Genomic DNA, 6,005 nt, shown 5'->3' with positions numbered 1-6,005 from the left:
AGAATGTTTAATCAGACACACTGAAACGAATGTTTTATCCTTTGGTAAGCGTTAAATCTATGTCATTCATAAAGCATAAAAAAGCCTACCTTCGATGATCCCTTGGTGAATTCCATCTATTAGGGATGCGACGTGATCTCGACCACCTGACAAAATGCAACAAATATATGTAAAACACTTAGGCCAGCTCTACTATTTTGGAGACATAAACAATGTAATTTTGAGAATAAACTTTGCACTCAATTGTAAAAGTGATATAGAATTCATTTTTATGTCAAAGCACATGCCGACAGTTTTTTGAATTTCTACAAAAATGCAAACTAAATCTAGCTATTTTTTATTCGATTTACACATCTTTAAATGAAATACAAGTAGTGACAAGCACATTATTACCTTTCTTTCGTTTCTTCTCTGGCCCTTCATCAACTGCTTGTCTTGTTCTGCTTAAAAATAACAGTTTAATTTTAGTGTTTTATGATCGCCTAGCTTAAGCTCCAATGAGAGAATATATCAATAGGGTTTTAGACAAGTATATGGCCACAACTACAAATTTTCTTTCTAATAGGGTGGCACCCAAAACTGCGGTTTGAAGAACTAGATAAGCTGGACTGGTGCCAAAAAAACAACTGCACTGCTGACTTATCTATCTCCTCGGGCCTTCGTGGAATTGTAATACTCGTTGCAATCTGCCCTCAATTTTTCCTCCCTTCTGCTCGGCGTAAATCACTCACTAAGAAAAGTGGATAAAAAATTTTTTTTAAATTATTATTATTATATAAATTCTTCTGCCTTTTTAATTACCATCATCTGCTTTAAGGCTGGCCCCCTTAACTGAAGGTCTGGATCTGCACGGGACAACTACCATATTCGTGGTTCAATATGACACTAAGATGGTTTCTTTCTTACTGTTTTTCCTATTGTTTGTACTACTCAGAGGTGTTTCCAAATGCCTTTCAATGCTGAAATGTTAGTATTCTCTTGAGAACTCAATCGTTTCTCCTTAAAGTTGAAATCTCGAGAAATGCCATATATAGCTTCGAGGGCTAATATGCTAGTTTCAAAACATAAATTTCAAAGGGGCAACTATCAGACCGATAGTTCCGATACAAAACATCTTTGTCTTTACTGTTCACCACTAAATTTTCTTCCGCGCGCACATACAAAAACGAGCATCGTGAATTATTTTTACTTTTCAGGATAAAATACTCAATGAAAAGCCGAAATTAACAAACGAAAAAAACCTTGCTTGTTGTTGTTGTTGTTGTTTATTAAGAGGAGCATTTCTTTGCTAAAGTGTCCTGATTACTAAGAGGGTTTTTTAGAAAGCTTTAGGATTATAGAAAGCAGTATCCATTCAGATGAGCGACAGCCTGGCTGCAGTATTCTGCTATTTGTGCGTCCGCCGACACGATTACGTTATTGTTGACTGAAAAGGTCCGGGGTTGCGGAATGATACAGTATATTGTCCGCTTTAAATAATTTTCACTGTCTTTATTTGTATTTATTTACACGAAAAAACGCGTAATAAACTAGTAAGCCTTTCACCTGTATTCCCCTCATTTTCGGTTTTCAGAATATTACCGAAGGCTGAACTTGGCACAAATGCATCTCATATTGATTCCACTGTTTTCAATATATACTGCAGCCCGATTGACAAATTTCAACAAGTTCTGAGAATTCGGAAGGGTAGGCCTAAGCAAAACGCTTAAAATTTAATTCTAGTATACAAAAGTCACATTTTTGAACTTATCAACATCTGCATGTTGTGGCAACTCAATGCAAGCATTGATGGGAAATGTCGCTTGTATAACCTTGCTCTTCTATGCACCCATTATCATACCCCTGTGCACCTTGACGCGAAACTGAGTAGGCTGCTGAGCTCACTCACACCCTTTAGACAACAACCTATGATACGTAACAGTGGTAATGGCGTACCCAGCCTATAGGCTAGAACTCTAGGGCATACAAACGTTTCAGCAATCGTATTTTCTTCCGTTCTGGAGCTTTTTTCAAGGCAGAATGAAAAGCAATATTTACTGGTATCTCTACCCTTTCGCGATAATTTCAAGGCGCATTGCGCAAGTGAAAACTCTGATTCATGCAAGATATACATACATATAACTCTATTTTCTCTCAAATTTTAGAGTAGCTTATAATGTACTGAATATAAGTGCTAATATTTCGATAAATTAAAAAAAATAACTAAAATACGTTACAAAAATTGAAGAAACTAGAATCTAAGATAAATAGCGGAAAAAGAACAATAAATAAGCAAAATATGTTAAAAAAGTATTCTGAATGTGCTTTTGAACTCTGTAGTATTTCTTAACCGTTCTTTTTAGCTGAGAATATGAAAAAAACTAAGGCCAAAACTCGTTGTCCTTGGCTTACAAAGGGACAAAATGTTATTGCCACGTAGATCGCAACAGGAAGACCGAAGTGAAAAATATTTTTCATGTAAGCTGGAGAATGGGGGGAAACCGGCTTTTGTATTATAACATCAGGAAATTTTGAATGCGTTCATTGGCTAATGTTAGGTGGATGCGAGTCAGGTGGATGAGACTTTCTTGAGAAGACTGCTTGTATGGGGACAAGTAATCCACAAGTATGAATCCAAGGAATCTTTTATTTAGTGCTTCAAGCTTGTCCGCATCGGGCGCGCAACAAAAATGCCAGACAGAGGAGCAATAGTAGAAATGCGGTAAAATGCACGCCTTGTAAAGCTTGAGTGGGGTGCCCCTAGGTATAAGTTGTCAAAAATGCAGCTTAACATGTAATTGATGTACAATGATATGTGACGTTAAAGAAAAGCTCGTTTATATATATGACTGGATTTTTGGAAACGTGGTCTCCGGCTGAAGCAAAGCTTTTTCGCCTGACTTGCCTTGATTGACTGATAAAGCCTGTGATTTTCCTGGTAGAGTGCCAGGCAGGGCTGTGTGTTGTTGACCCGCTTTTCAAAAATCCAGTCATATATAAATAAGTGAAAAAAAGTGCATTGCTTTCTTGTGAAATCTTAGACATTTATAGTCCAGTCCCTAGACTTTCCATTCCGAGCGCCCTTTATAGGGGTTGAACCCAGGCGCGCAAAGAGACAGTAAAGGAAAATTTGCATGCGCAAGGGAGAGTTCAGGGACTGGAATAAGACTTTATGTGCTGCCAAAGCTATTAAAATCTCAATATATTAAAAAAAGAAGGCCTTTTCAAGAGTTTGTATCTAAAATAAAGTTCCCCATGGAAGCAAACACTCTGCTGTATCCTCGAAATTACGTCTACAACTGTTTGGTCAGTTTCAAGAGAAAAAGAACCTACCGAGGCAAAAAAAAAGGCTACGGGCCTATCGTTGCGCTTTTGAAGGAAATATTAAAATCATTTTGTAGAGTGAGTTATATAGACAATTTTGAAATGAAACCTGCAGGTACTAAACTTTAAAGCTTTAAAGCTCAAAAGCTTATTTGATAGAGTATGAAAAAAATCAAAATCTGTCGTCTGTCGGTTTTAAAAATATGGAGCACACAGTACATAAAGGACCTCAAGTAGCCGACCTCAAGTGAGAGACCTCACGACCCAACCTCAGAGATGCCAGATCCGCCCGTGGTCGACTGAGTGGGGGTGACTATCCTACTTTAGTACTGCTATTCTTATAAATATAAATGATAATAAAACCTAAATAAACTAATAACAACACCTAAATCAGCAACCTCAAAGCAAGACTATACCATAAATGATAACAACTATAGAAACTCAACCAAGATCAAGTAACAAGACTAATAGAAGACCTCAAGTAACCCAACACCTAATAAAGACCTCAAAAGCAAGCACCTAAAGTCAGCAAGCACCTCAATAACACAAGCACCTCAATAATAAAATTCGAGTAAGTAAAGAATCTAAATGAGTAAGCAAAAATCTCGAGTAAGCAGAGTATCTCAAGTACATTATAAACAACATTTGGGTACATTATAATTACCATATATGAAGTACCTACCCAGGGCGTTGCCGATTGATTTAGGAAGCGATTGTGAAAACTCCTCGCAGCTCTTGCTGGCTGGTGCTTTCCTTTTTACCAGCGTCCAGCCCAAAAGTAAACAGCCAAAACAACACGAGATAAACAGGAAATAGTTAATAAAGTGTTTTTGAGGAAATGACAAAACATCTTTGTGAACTTATCGATTTGCGTGTGTTGCCCAATATTTGTTGAGCAAATTCCTCAAGAGCTGCGCTGGCGAAAAGCAGTTTTGTCCGAGTCGTGACTGGAAAGGATCGAAAAAGGCGACGATGCCCTGCCCACGGGCCAGCACATTTCCGATCCTGAGCCGCAGGAACGGAAGTTTGCAGATCTATGCGTTGAGCAATTTTGAGCGGCTTTCATCGATCAACGTCAAAAAAACTTATTCCACTTGCAAAACTGTTCAGCACGCGCTAGCGCGCACGACTCAATTTTAGTTGTGTACTCTGTCGCGAAGGAAAATAAATCGCTTTTATTGTATTGAATTCTGACAGAAAATTTAACATACAGCTTTTCAAGGCTGGCAAGCACCTTTGTAGAAGGGAAACGGAAAAAACGCCTAGTTTGTGCCTTGTGTAATCTTTATCTTATCATCTTTATTCGCAACATCAATAACAAATGAAAGTTCACAGGAACAATCTGTGACAGAAAAGCGACCGTGACACAATATCCATCACAATCTACACAGACATTTCCACAACTCACAACAAACAACCTCAAAAGTTCGGAAATCGTTCAAGTTTTTGACAAACGAATTAGAAAACGAAACTCGAGTTTCTTGACAGATCCGTATACAAACCGAGATGGCGGTGTTATCTCGATAATCACATCTCTATGCTTCACGGGGACTGTTTATAGAACGCGAGCAAATAAAAACTTTCTGCAAACGAGCAGTGCGCTGTTTATTTTGGCATTAATGGCATACAGATTAATCCACAAGTTGTTCGCGGAGATGCCTTTAGTTCACGACAAGACCGGCTAGCTATCGCGACAGATTTACTCTTTGTTTAACCACAAAGACACAGCTAATACTCATGCCAGAAAAGCGTCTATCGCAGACACCCCAAAATCAGCTCTATCAGCTAACCTCCCTTCGCCACATGGGCGATAACAGGTTTAAAGAAATAAGAATGTTTTGATGCCCCCCTGAACAGCCCAAGTAGAAATAAAGCTTTTTCTTTCATTAAAACAAAAAAGTTTCAAAGTGCTCATTCGTTTTTACCTTCTATCCAGTATACTAAAAAAAAGAATTGATATTCACTGGAAACTAAATTCAAATATTTCATTCGTGATTGTCAAGGTATTGTTAACTGTGTTATGAGTCCTAGTAAATATGTGAGAAGGTAATCCCTTTATAGACGTCTAGATAGGACTGCCGTTCCCCAAAACGCCGAAAGAAAATGGTAACTTGACACGCTTCGCACGATCGGCGCAAAAGAGTGTGGAGTTGCCTCAAAGGAAATGTAAGTTGATTCAAGTTTTCCCTTTAAGCTTGCGGGGCGACACACCCACAGCGAAAGAAAAAGCTTAAAACACAACAGGTTGTGAAGAATCGCGAATAAAATGCTATTAAGGGTTATGTTTGTGAGCTAGTTCACACAACTTCAAGCGCTACAGAGATTTTCATTTAATTCAGAGAAGAACACGAATTGATTAGAATGAGTTTGAAGTTGGATTCCTGTATTGGTATTTCCGAGAATTGCTTAACGTACAAGCAAACTTCCTTCCCCTTCTTCTAGACATGACGACAGCGATTATTTCCTTTGTTAGAACTTTTGACCACAATCTTGATCGCCTTTTCTTATCTTGAGTACAAAACCACGCAGAATACATGTCAACTCGACGATTTCCGATTGTAGGAAATTAATTCATGATGTGGGAAAAACCTTTGTTGAATAAGATTCAGCCGGATAAGGGGGCAGAGAAGAAAATAATGGCAAAGCAAAAGACCACTTGATTTAGCAATTAATAGACTGCGGTAAAGAAACAATTGATCTAC

Source organism: Oculina patagonica, chromosome 8 (genome assembly GCF_052425735.1).
Source record: "Oculina patagonica isolate OP01 chromosome 8, crgOcupat, whole genome shotgun sequence".
Taxonomy (NCBI): domain Eukaryota; kingdom Metazoa; phylum Cnidaria; class Anthozoa; order Scleractinia; family Oculinidae; genus Oculina; species Oculina patagonica.
Note: the sequence above shows the minus strand (reverse complement) of the source record.